The sequence below is a fragment of the Symphalangus syndactylus genome, chromosome X (genome assembly GCF_028878055.3).
Source record: "Symphalangus syndactylus isolate Jambi chromosome X, NHGRI_mSymSyn1-v2.1_pri, whole genome shotgun sequence".
Taxonomy (NCBI): Eukaryota; Metazoa; Chordata; class Mammalia; order Primates; family Hylobatidae; genus Symphalangus; species Symphalangus syndactylus.
Genome location: NC_072447.2, coordinates 52,301,691 through 52,316,043, shown reverse-complemented (window position 1 = coordinate 52,316,043; position 14,353 = coordinate 52,301,691). Strand labels below are relative to the sequence as shown.

The window sequence follows — 14,353 nt, the reverse complement described above, 5'->3', positions numbered from 1 at the left end:
AAGTGCAGGCCCTCTAGCCTGGAGCCTCCCTTGGGTGGGTGCTCCAAGGATGAAGAGGTTTTTGTTGGCCAGGGTTGGGGAAGGAAGGTGGAGGGTGGGTGCTCACTGCACATGGAAGCAGGAAGCAGTTTCCAGTGGGCAGGGGAGTGTGCACACCACGGAGCCAGGTTGCAGGGGATAGGGGAGAGGTTAGGAAGAAGAGGAGGAGCATGCTCCCACATCTACCAACCCATTAAGTCTATTAGGGTCTTGGCTGGTTATATCTGAGAGTGTGGGACCTGTGCCCACCTCCTCTTTGGGAGGGGAGAGGGATAGAAAGTCCCTCACCTCTCAGCCTGCCTGAGTGGGAATTGGTATGTCTTCTAAAGGGTGAGGTGGCTTTGGTCCTGGGTTGTCAGCCAGCACCATGGAAGAGGTAGCTGGACACCTGGAGGATAAAGAGAAAAACTGACTGCCCCACAGACCTGAAAATGGCCACCCCCAAAGGCCAAGACTGCTGGTACCAGGAAGACATGCTGACTTTGCCACAATGCTTGAAAAATTACTTTACAGTCAATGACAGCTCCAAGTTCAAAACTACCAAGTCACATATGGAGTGGGAAAATGTAGCATTTAAGGACTTTTCTGTAGACATGTGCAAGCTTGAATGGGTAGAGATTTCTAACAAGGCCAGGAAGTTCCATACATTGACGGAATTGATTCTCAATGCTCAGAAACATGTTACAAATCCTTACAAAGGCAAGCAAACAAACAAACAAAAAAAACCCTGCAGATTTCCCAAGGAATTCCCTGATTCTTTATTTCCCTTCTTCATGGAGAAGCAGGACAAGTATGTGAAACTCCCCTTGAGATGAGCAATCTGGACCTGACCAAGATTATATCCAAGAAATCCAAGCAGCTTCCAGAGAAGAAGATAAAATATATTCAGGGCTTCCATAAGGAGAAACAAAAGTTCTGTAGAAACCTGACCCAATTCAAAGAGGATCACTCTGACCCAATCCAGAATGACAAGAAGTCAGATATCCCCAAGAAGCCCCAAATTCCCCAGCAACTGTGGTACACTCATGAGAAGAGGGTGTATCTCAAAGTGAGCCCAGATGCCACTACGAAGGAGGTAAGAAGGTGAAGGACTTCCTAGGAAGCAGGGGTCTCAGCTCTTGGACAACAAGAGGCTGAAAAGGATTAATAAAGCCCTGGATCGGCAGAAGGAATATGAGGAGACCATGTGGGACTATATCCAGAAGCACCTTGAGCCGAATATCAGTGGGGTGGGCATCACCAAGTTCACCCTCACCAAGGCTGAGAATAGCAGCTCAAGGACAAGTTTGGTGGATGACCCACCAAGCCACTTCCAAACAGCTACTTGCTGTACTGAGAAGAGCTCATGGCTGACATGAAGGACACACCCAGCAGAGAGTGCATGGTGCTGTGCAGCCAACAGTGGAAGCTCCTCTTCCGGAAGGAGAAGGATGCCTATCACAAGAAGTGCATTCAGGAAAAGAAACATTATGAGGTGGAGCTCCTCCATTTACTTGAGAGACTTCCCCAAGGAGGAGCAGTAGTGGGTCCTGGGGAAGGAGAAGATGTTGAATAGCAACAAGAAGCAAGCCACCAGCCTGGCCTCCAAGAAGCCATCCCAAGATGGAGGTAAGGGCAGCTCAGAGAAGCCTAAGTGGCCCATATTGGACGCGCTCATTTCTTTTCTTTCTTTCTTTTCTTTTTTTTTTTTTTTGAGGAGAAGTGGTAGCAGCTGTGGGAGGAGCAGCCTGAGCTTTCTGGGAGTGAGTGGACCTACCTGATGGCCCAAATGTGGAATGATCTGGGAAGAAGAAGGCCAAGAACAAGGCCCAGGAGGAAGCACTAGGCACAAGGCAAGCTGCCAGAGTCACCCAAGACAGCAGAGAAGATCTGGTAACAGAGCATCATTAGTGACTACATGGCCCAATTGAAGAACAACTGAGTGAAGGCCTCAAAAGCCATGGAGATGACCTGCAGTAACATAAAGAAGAAGGAGAAACTGCTATGGATTAAGAAGATAGCTAAACACCAAAAGTGATACGAGAGAGAGCCGAGTGAGATGCAGGCACCTCTGGCTGCTAGAAACTCTTCCAAGAAGATAAAGTTCCTGGGAGAAACCAAGAAGCCTCCCATGAACAGTTTCCAAGAGCTGCTGTCCAATGGGGAGCTGAAACACCTGCCACTGAAGGAGTGCGTGGTGGAGATTGGCAGCCGCTGGCAGCACATCTCCCAGAGCCAGAAGGAGCACTACAAAAAGCTGGCCAAGGAGCAGCAGAAGTGTACAAGGTACACCTGGGCCTCTGCATCAAGAGTCTGTCTCCCCAGGACCATGTAATTTATAAAGAGTACATCTCCAATAAACGTAAGAGCATGACTAAGCTTTGAGACCTGAACTCCAAGTCCAGCTGGACTACCCTGAAGTCCAATTAGAAGTCTGAGGAGAAGGACAACAAGGATGAAGAGGAAGAAGAGGAAGATGATGAGACTAGTGACTCCTCTGATGGTGGGGACTCCTCCAAGTCCAGCATTGAGGATGAGATCAAGGATAGGGACAAGAATAAGGAGGATGGCAGTGAGGATGAAGATAATGAATCCACCAGCTCCTCCTCTTCAAGGGACTCCTCAGATTCTGACTCCAACTGAGATCAGCCCCACCCTCAGGCAGCCAGTGAGAGCCCAGGAGCTCACCTCACAAAATATGGTGTGAATAGGGGGCTGGAGGAGTCCAAATCAGGATTCTACAGCCTCAGAGACATCAGCCCTGGGGGGTCCTCCAAGGAGAGCAACCACCTGACTGAGCCAACACCATACCAGTTCTCCCCAACCCCACCTACCTGTGACTTGTGCTTCTGGCTTGGATGATGTAACAGGGAGCAGAAATGAGGGGTCCCAAAGAGTTCAGCGAGGTCCTCCTCAACTGCAGCTCAAACCAAGGTGGGGTGGGAGTTTGGGGGGAACCCTTTCTTTTTCAGAGGGGCTTCCTGCCTGGCCCCCTGTATTGGAACTGGAGGCAGGGAGCATTTTGGGAGGGAAGGGTAAGTGCCTTTGAGAAAATAGGCACTGCCCTGATGGCCCTCTCCCCTGCCGCCTGTAGGAAGGAGCTGCCTGGACCCGCTTATGGGGGAGGGGACAGAAGTGTGTTTTATATGCATATATATTAAGCTGTAAACAAGATGCTTCATTTTGAAAAACAAATGAAGCACATGATTATTAGTAACAACCGAACTACTGACTTTCCGTTTCTCAAGAAAGTTGATCATGGACATGTAATTTGCACAAAAGTTTAGGAGCCATTTACCAGCCAACCTGGGAGCCAAAATAATATCATTGACTGGCTATATAAAATCTGAGGAGGTAGATCTGTGAAAGATACATAGACATTTATTTCAAAACTTCATCGTTTCTTTTTTTAATTTATTTTACTTTAAGTTCCGGGATACATGTGCAGAACGTGCAGATTTGTTACATAGGTATACATGTGTCATGATGGTTTGCTGCACTTAGAAAACTTCGTAGTTTCAAAACTTCATAGTTAATTTAAGAAGCCTGGGCCCGAAGATGGCAATTTAACATGTATTAATACGTCTTCAGAATGTGTATTTACATATCACTCAGTAAAGCATGACTTTTAATTTAGATCAAATCATCATTTTCCTAAATTAATGCCATTCATTTCTATTCCAAGTGTTCATGTGTATATATTAAAAATGAACTGATAGATGTTATTGTGTTCACTTCATTAGCAGAGCTTTGCAAAGAATTAAGTGAGGTCAGTTTTATATCAATGATATTGAATGCTTCAAATAAAACAATCTGTTAATTCCAATGATGGCTAAATTTTTTTCACCCAATTCGTTGAATCAAAGTAAAAGTTTTAGAAGTTCATTCTGTCAAAGGGAAAATATGATATTGTTTTGAATTCTATTGAAAATTCATTTTAAAAGTTCAACGTTGAGGATTCAGTTATTTGTTTTGTGATATAATATGAAAGTTGTTATTATTTTTTGTGAAGCACAGTGTTATGGTAAAAACAAGGTTTTTTTTTAACTAAATGAAGTTGCCTATAGAGCAGAAGTGTACTTGAATTGGTTGACATTCACACATAATTCAAAATGATTTCAAAAGAGCTATGATATTATACCACCCAGAAAAGGCAGTTGTCAAAATTCACCAAGGCTTTATAAGCACGCACGCGCGCACACACACACACACACACACACACACACACAGAGATTAGCTGAAGTAAAAATATTTTCTGATAAAGTTCATATTGAATTAAAAAATGTAGTATGCCAGCACATGATTTCTCTCAAGCTGAGGAAAAATGTATATAAGAAAGTCTGAGGGAAATTTAAAAATTAAAATAAATTTTAAGTACAATTTTCAAATTTATATTTTGGCCTGCTTCTTCCCAAAAAGGTTGTAGTAGGCAACACCAAAGTAACATTTCTATGAAAATAAAATATTTTTTCTGGAAACATTTAAATGAGCTAAAATTTACATTTCCCTATATTTCAATATTTTAATGACTACTGCGTATAACTTACTAGCTAGTGCAGTTGTTTTACTAAGATTTGTGCAAGAAGTCACCCTAATCTTTTAACTTTTATATGTGTAAAAATATATATAATATATAATATATAGAACATATAATGTAACAAATGATGCTCTTAAATATTTGCTCTAGGCTTCCTGCTAACCTCCACAGAAAGCACTTGGACTGTTAAGAAATAAATACAATGAGACAGAACAGGTCACTAATAAGGAAATAAATTGATAGTCCCTCTCTACTGCTCAGAGCTGTTGTTGAGATGAATTTAATAATAGGATCACCAAAAAGTTGTTGAGCTCCAAATACAAGGTCTCTTAAGAACCCACTAAGAAGGAGGAAATGGTATTTTCTGGCCCTCCACTACTGTGCCCTTTGTTTCTGTAGATATTTGTTACTTTCCAGCTGCCCAGTATCCACTGCCACTTCCCAGGGTACCCCAATTTTCTTTTGGTGAATATCTCCCCCTGATTAGGGTAGTCTTGGTGTAAGGTAATTCCAGGTTCCTGCCTCACCCTTTGGAAGCCGAAGACATCCAGTCTTTCCTAGCCTTGCCTAGTTTGAGAACCAGGAAAGAGAAGTTGGTCTGAGCTCGGCAAATCTGATATTTTTAAATAAAGAATAGCTATAGTTTCTGCCCTGTGAGAGCATACCATCTTAATAATAAAAACTCTTTTTTTTATTATTGTACTTTAAGTTCTAGGGTACATGTGCACAATATGCAGGTTTGTTACATATGTATACATGTCCCATGTTGGTGTGCTGCACCCGTTAACTCGTCATTTACATTAGGTATATCTCCTAATGCTATCCCTCTCCCCTGCCCCCACCCCACAACAGGCCCTGGTGTGTGATGTTCCCCATCCTGTGTCCAAGTGTTCTCATTGTTCAATTCCCACCTATGAGTGAGAACATGCGGTGTTTGGTTTTCTGTCCTTGTGATAGTTTGCTCAGAATGATGGTTTCCAGCTTCATCCATGTCCCTACAAAGGACATGAACTCATCCTTTTTTATGGCTGCATATTATTCCGTGGTGTATATGTGCCATATTTTCTTAATCCAGTCTATCATTGATGGACATTTGGGTTGGTTCCAAGTCTTTGCTATTGTGAATAGTGCCGCAATAAACATAGGTGTGCATGTGTCTTTATAGCAGCATGATTTATAATCCTTTGGGTACATACCCAGTAATGGGATGGCTGGGTCAAACGGTATTTCTAGTTCTAGATCCTTGAGGAATTGCCACACTGTCTTCCACAATGGTCGAACTAGTTTACAGCAAGGACTTCATGACTAAAACACCAAAAGCAATGGCAACAAAAGCCAAAATAGACAAATGGGATCTAATTAAACTAAAGAGCTTCTGCACAGCAAAAGAAACTACCATCAGAGTGAACAGGCAACCTGCAGAATGGGAGAAAATTTTTGCAATCTACCTATCTCACAAAGGGCTAATATCCAGAATCTACAAAGAACTTAAACAAATTTACAAGAAAAAATTAAACAACCACATCAGAAAGTGGGTGAAGGATATGAACAGACACTTCTCAAAAGAATACATTTATGCAGCCAACAGACACATGAAAAAATGCTCATCATCACTGGCCATCAGAGAAATGTAAATCAAAACCACAATGAGATACCATCTCACACCAGTTAGAATGGCGATCATTAAAAAGTCAGGAAACAACAGGTGCTGGAGAGGATTTGGAGAAATAGGAACACTTTCACGCTGTTGGTGGGACCGTAAACTAGACAAATGTGATACTCTATCCCCAAACTTTGGATCTTGAGGAATTGATGCAATGAAGCAAATGTAGGTCATGCGTTTATTGGTTACTACCTACTTTAAATTAGTTGCTATGAATTGTGTAGCCTAGGCCTACAGAGTGACCTTGGTTTCTGTAAGCCCAGGCCTGACTTTCCAGCCTCTGCCTTCGGTTAAGCCAAAGATCATTTCAATTACTTGCAAACAGGAATCCCAAATGACACCTCTTCCTTTAGCAGTGCTTTCCCCTACATCTATGTCAAGTAAATTACCCTATGACCTACCCACCTTGCTTCTCTCTGAGGGAAGTCATATTTTTCTAAAAGTAATTTGCACTAAGGCCTTAAGAACTCAGTAAGTTACTCTTCCTAGGAGTCTTGGAATAGTGGAAAGTTCTTTAAGGAGAAGATGTTAGATAAGCTTTGAAAGGTAGATGTTCAGACATTTGGTTCCTATATGAATATAGAATGAAATGCTACAATTTATTGAATACTTTACCATATGGGTGTTACCGTGCTAAGTGAGCACTTTGCAGACAATCACCATGATGATACTTTGAAGAAGGTATTATCATACCCATTTTATAGATGAGCAATGAGAGGCGTGGAACAGTAAGAATTTCCTCAAAGTCATCAAGCTAATATTTGGGAAAGCCAAAATTTGAATTATGTTATTTGACTCCAAAGTCATTTTCTTAGCCATTAGCATGTACTGCCTCTCTGTATGGTAGGAAACCTCGGTGGAAAGAAGGATTTTCTATCTCGGGCACTCTAGAAGCTTGTTTTGCCATTTCTATGTGGGAACTAGCCCAGCACATGCACCCAAGTACAACATGCCAGCATGGAGGCTGACATTTCTTCCCTGTGTGAAGCTGGATAGTTTGGTTGGGCCAGGGCAGCAGTGTTCTTGTCGTTGTTTTTTTTATTCCAGGACCCAACTATTATTTTAGTAGATTAATGAGATATAATTTACGTATAGTAAAATGTGCAGATTTTATGAGTACAGTTTGGAAAATTTTAGCAAAAATATACAACGTGTAACCACCCAGCTCAAGATATAGAACATTCCTGTCTCCCAGAATTAAAGTCAGTTCCCCCACCCACAGAGGCAACCAGCTTGAAAATTACCACAAGTTGTGCTTGTTTTTGAACTTCAAATCCTTTTTTTGTAAGACAGGGTCCCATTCTGTCACCCAGGTAGGAGTGCAGTGGCACAAACATGACTCACTGCAGCCTGGACCTCCTGGGCTCAAGTGATCCTCCTGCCTCAGCTTCCCTAGTAGCTAGGACTACAGGTGCAAGCCACCATGACTGGCTAATTTTATTTGTTTATTTTTATTTATTTATTTATTTATTTATTTATTTATTTATTTTGTAGAGACAGGGTTTCACTATGTTACCCATGCTGGTCTTGAACTCCTTTGCTCAAATGATCCTCCAGCCTTGGCCTCCCAAAGTGCTGGAATTATCGTTATAAGCCACCAGGCCCAGCCTGTTTTTGAACCTTATATAAACGGAATCATACAGTATATACTCTTTTGTGTAGGGCTTCTTTCGCCCAACCTAATGTTTTTGAGATTAATCCATGCTGTTGGATGCATCCTAATTAGTTCTTTCTATTGCTCATTCACTGTATGAATATACCCCAAAGTTTTTTGTTTACTCATTTTCCTGTTGATGGACATTTGGGATGTTTTCAGTTAATGGCTGGTCTGAATAAAGCTGCTCCGAACATTCTTGTCCAAGTCTTTCTATGGATATATACATGCATTTCTTTTGGTTAGTACATACTTAGAAGTTTTGGGATTGTTTTTTGCTTGCTAATTTATTTGAGTCCTTCGTAGATTTTGGATATTAGTCCTTTGTCAGATGTGAAGATTTTCTCTATACAAATGGCCAGCAAGCATATGAAAGAAATGCTCAGCATCACTAATTATCAGGGAAATGTAAATCGAAATCACAATGCGATACCACCTCACTCCTGCAAGAATGGCCATGATCAAAAAATAAAAAAAAAATAGATGTTGGCATGGATGTGGTGAAAAGGGAACCCTTTTACACTGTTGGTGGGAATGTAAACTAGTATAACCTATATGGAAAGCAGTGTGGGGATTTCTTAAAAAACTACAAGTAGATCTACTGTTTGATCAAGCAACCCCACTACTAGGTATCTACCCAGAGGAAAAGAAGTCATTATACCCAAAAGATACTTGCACATGCATGTTTATAGCAGCACAATTTGTAATTGCAAAAATATGGAACCAGCCCAAATGCCCATCAATCAATGAGTGGATAAAGAAAATGTGGTATATATACCATGGAATACTACCAGCCATAAAAAGGAATGAAACAATGGCATTCACAGCAACCTGGATGGAATTGGACACTATTATTCTAAGTGAAGTAACTCAAGAATGGAAAACCAAGCATTGTATGTTCTCACTCATATGTGGGAGCTAAGCTATGAGAGCACAAAGGCATAAGAATGATACATTGGACTTTGAGGACTTGGGAGGAAAGGGTGGGGGTGGCGAGGGATAAAATACTACACATTGGGCACAGTGTACACTGATCGGGTGATGGGTGCACCAAAATCTCAGAAATCACCATTAAAGAACTTATTCTTGTAACCAAACACCACCTGTTCCCCAAAAAACCTATTGAAATAAAAAATCTAAAAATTAAAAAAAAACCTAATGCAGGAACAGAAAACCAAGTACCACATGTTCTCACTTATAAGCGGGAGCTAAATGATAGGAACACATGGTCACATAGAGGAGAATAACAGACACTGGGGCCTACCCAAGGGTGGCGGATGGGAGGAGGGAGAGGAGAAAAACAAACAAAAAAACAAAAAACCTAACTGTTGGATACTAGGCTTAGTACCTGGGTGACGAAATCTGTACAACAACCTCCCATGACATGAGTTTACCTATATAACAAACCTGCACATGTACCCGTAAACCTAAAATAAAAGTTTAAAAAAACAAAAACAAAGTCATAAGAGGAAAATATGTAATATTTCATTATTGTAGTTAACCCAATTAGATTAATTAGAATATAAGTTGAATCCTAAGCATTAATTATTATCACCATCAAACTCATTGAGTCTCATGTTTTATATTTGTTTCCTATAGAAATATCCTGTATCCACAGATCAATTTTCAGATGCTTTACTTTCGTTTCTTTAAGTTCAACTTAATGTGTTATGGAGGTTATGAGTTAAATAAACATTTGGATATGACACAAAAAAAGAAATTGTTAGGCAATGAGGAAGGAATGTATTAAATTTCATTAGAAATGACAAGGATGTACAAGTTTACATTCCTATCAGCAATGTAGGAGCATTCCAATTACTCCACATCTTCATCCACAATTGAGTGGGTGTTTTTTATATTTATCATTTTAGTGAGTATGTAGTTTTATCTCATTGTGGTTTTAATTTGTATTTTCCTCATGACTAATAACACTGAGCACTTTTAATATATTTATTGGCAATTTGGATATCTTCTTTCGTGAAGTGCCTGTTCAAGTCTTTTGTTCGTATTTTTATTATTGTTGGCTGACTATAAAAGTGTATGACACCATACCTGACCAGCCATACAATCTTCATTCTAAGTGCATGTCAGAAATCTTAATCACCAACTCAGTGACATTCAATAGTTACCCAAAGCTAGGCTGAAAGAGGTCATATTTATAAGGATTGTCTTGCATTACATGTTTCTGCCTACTCTTCAAGGCCAGAGGTTTTAAACTGGCAGTGATTGACCAGCTCTGGACTACAGAAGCATTTTGTTCAGTTATTGTTTTCACTGATATAGTTGCTAATATATTAAAAGTCAAAATAAATCTGGCAACACAGGGTTTATGCTTCCCTCTGGGAATATTGGCTGAGGCTGAGTAATAGTAGCTGCCCTTAGACTGTGCATGTGCTTTCCAGTTTGACACAGCCCCAGCCCCTACTCCTTATTGTCTTATTCCCAATCTGCTTCACTCACTTACATTACCTACGTGGCCTCCATAGACATGGGGGAATTTCCACTCTGGTCACAGAACCAGGCTGGGTTTCTGTGAGAAACTGGTTTATTATTTCCCTATGAGTGTTGTGAAATAGATAATTCACCACATTTCCCTCTTAACTCTACAAATGTACAGGCAAATTTGTGACTCAATTGCAAGAGACCTCATGCATTTTATATATTAAACCTTATATTTAATCTTGTCCCTAACCTTATCATTCTTTATCTTGAATTTTTTTTACTTAAAATATCTTGCAGAAAATGTATTTAAATTTTTTTGGAACAAAGCCTCTGCATATCTATTAGGAGTAGTTTCTTTAAAAAAGGAAAGCCAGCCATTAGCTATGGAGCCCACATAACTCATTTTCTTCTCCATCTCATGGAGGATGGTCAAGGGGAACGAGGTAGTGTTAAAAAAAACAAAAGATCCCCTCACCATTTGACATAGGTGTGAAATTTCTCAGCAGGCCCTAGGCCTAGAAGCTCTGAAGAAAATAAGATCCGTGGTGAAAACAAGAAGGAACAGAGTTTACACATATCTAGTCAGATCATATTACAAAAAAATATTGCTATATCACTACACACGTATTGAAATGATAATGCAGAGAAACTGGACCACTCATACATTGCTAAAGGGAATGGAAAATGGTATGGCTACTCTGAAAAAGAACATGACAGTTTCTTACAAAACTAAACACATGCTTATCATACAACACAGCAATTTCACTTTTGAGCATTTATTGCAGAGAAATGAAAGTGTATGGTCACACACACAAAAAAGTACATGGATGTTATAATATTCAAAAACTGGAAATGACCCAAATGCTCTTTAAGGAGTGAACACTTAACTGTGGTATATCCATACCATGAAATACTACTCAGCTGTAAAAAGGAACATGCTATCAATATGCATAACAACCTAGATGGATCTCCAGAGAATTATGCTGAGTAAAAAAAGATAATCTCAAAAGTTTACATACCACATGATTTCATTCAGTCCATAATGAATGAATTTTATATAACATTCTTGAAATGACAAAATCGTAGTTATGGAAACCAGATTAATGGTTGCCAGGGGTTGGCAGGTGGTGGTGGCAGAAGAGAGGTGGCTGTGGCTATAAAGGGTGCATAAGGAGTTCCTTGTAATGGGACTGTTCTGTAAATGATCTGTAAATAATAAAAAATAATAATAATAAAAATTTTAAAATTTTATTATTATTATTATTATTATTATTATTATTATTATTATTGTAGAGACAGGATCTCACTATGTTGCCCAGGCTGGACTCAAACTTTTGGGCTCAAGCAATCCTCCTGCCTCAGCCTCCTATGTGGGACTATAGGCATCGGCCACCACACCCAGCTATTCTCTATCTTGACTATAGTGGTGATCACATAACACTACAAATGTGATAAAACTGCATAGAACTAAATACACACACATGACTGCATGTACAACTGGTGAGATCTGAATAAGTTTGGTAGACTGTATCAACATCAATTTCCTGGCTGTGATATTGTACTATAGTTAGGAAAGATGTTACTATTAAGGGAAACTAGGTAAACAGTAAATGGGATCTCTCTCTCTCTGTATTACTTCTTAAAGCTGCATGCAAATCTACATTTATCTCAAGATAAAAAGTTAAAAAAAACCCACTACACAAAAGTATTGATTAAAAACTTAACTTGAAGCCAATTTAACCAATATTAAAGCAAAAGGATTTAGGTAATTGTGTACAATTTAATAACATAATATATATTGCCCATTATATACTTTATTGATCTGGCAAAGAGCCAGTTTCAGTTACTATGGCTGTGTAACAAATTACCCCAAAACTTGGTAGCTTGAAATAATGACAACATTAATTTTGCTCACAAATTTGTAATTTGAGCAAGACTCAGTGGAATGGCTCATCTCTCTGCTCCGTATGGCATTGTTTGTTTTCTTTATTTTGGAGGGGAAGGGATGCCTAAAGACTGGGGGCAGAAATCATCTGAAAACTCACTCACTTACATGTTTAGTGATGGATGCTGGCTGATTTATGCTGAGATCATGGCTGGAAATGTCAACTGGGACATCTCCATGTGACCTCTCCATATAGGTTAGGCTTCCTCATAACATGGGGTAAATGATGAGAGTCTCCAGAAAGATAGAGAGCCCAGTGGAAATTAATCATATTTATGAGCTAGCCTCGGAAGTCATGCAGTGTCACTTCTGCCATAGTCTCAGTCCTGTCCAGATTTAAGGGGAGTAAATGTAGACCACATCTCTTGATATAGGAGTGTTAACATCACAATGTAAGGTGATTGTGCTGGAAGGGATATATTATGGCCATCTTTGGCAAATACAATTTAGTACAGGACTGACACAGAATAAATAATACACAATTTTAATAAATGAAAGGAGAGAGAGAGTGACTAAACAAGTATATGCTTTGTTACCTCTTTTTGCACCACTCTTGCCCTCTTCTTTACCCTGCTGAGTAAATACCTTCAGTTCCACATTTTGAAAACCTGGTTCTCAGAAATATGTTAACACTTCTCTCCCTAGAATATATTGACTATTGTGGTGGCTTTGGAATGTGTCAACTTGGCAAGTCTCAACTACATTTTTAAGATATCCCCTTCCTATATGTTTCTGGTTAAAGTGGGCCAGAAGATAAATTCTTACGTAAGATTTGAATAGCAGAAGAGAACAACAGCCATTTTGTAACTCACACATTGTCACTGATTGCTAACTGTCCTCGTTGGAGAGAGTCAGCAGCTGGGCTTTAACTGTTCCACTCTCCCCTGACTCCTCTTTCCAATGCTTCTACTCCTGCATAAGGTGTGTGAGTTTAGCCCTGTGATGAAGGCTCCCCAGCCTCCACAGAACAATCATACTATTAGGTCCGTGCAAAGGTAATTGCAGTTTTTTGCCATTTCTTTCAATGCTAAGGTCAGAATCAACAAGAACTGTCACAGGTTTCAGCCCATCCTTGTCTTCAGCTTGTGCTTGTGGGTTCCAACTTATTGTTGCTTTCCCTCATTTCATAGCCATCTTCCCTTCCCTAACTGCCTGCCCTGTGGACTTTAAGCTCCAGCATCACAAGCGGCAAAGACAACCTTACCGAGACTACTTAACCAACTTCCACAATTGTGTAAGGTTAAATCTGTTTGTGTGTGTGTACGTGTGTATGTAGTGGTTTTCTTTCTCCGGTTGAACCCTAGATGATACAGATGGCATCAGAAGTCCCCAGGTCAAGTATTAAACTTCCTGTGAATTAATTTTAAGCAGCTTTATTGAGGTCTAATTGGTATACATACATATTGATTAATTTTTTCATTCATCCCACATTCAATATATATTTAAGCCTCTTCTATATCTCTATTATATAGTCTTTATTTTCAATAAGGCAATTTCTTTAAAAGTGGGACAAAGTGTGATTTAACTTTTGATATTTTTGAAAGATCTGTTAAATAAATAGATGAGAAAATATTTTTTGTGGGAAACTAAACCCCATTTTTCTGTGGTGGAAAGAGATTTAAGTATTCAAGACTTTTCAGGAATAATTTTGTTTTTTGGGGGGACTTTTAAAGGCCAGATGAAATGCTGGGATTTCAAGCTGTGGGATAGATGTTTTGGTTTTAGGCAGGGGAGGAGGAGGAATATTTATGTACATGCTGTTGTTTAGCTTTCACGTATGCTGTGTCTTTGTAGCACCTCCTGAGGAGCTGGAGAGAGGGAAACAAGGAGAGAACAAAGAACCTCTTCATACACACCCACACACACACACCCACCCACACACACACACACACACACACACAGCCATTCCTGGGTATTCTTTACTCTTTGGCTCTGAGGAAGGGGAATTGAGTTGATTTGGTAATTTATCCAAAATAGTCTCCATCAAACCATCTCATGATAGTCTTACTGACACAGGCTACTTAGCTGCTTTTAAACTGCATAAATCACAATTTAAAATCTGTTTCACAGAGGGAAACATTACTGTGACTCATT

General features: G+C 39.7%; 1 pseudogene; it reads left to right on the top strand.

The window, feature by feature from the left end:
• The first annotated feature begins 440 nt into the window (after positions 1-440).
• Positions 441-2,661, top strand: LOC129475864 (nucleolar transcription factor 1-like; annotated as a pseudogene).
• The last annotated feature ends 11,692 nt before the right edge of the window (positions 2,662-14,353 follow it).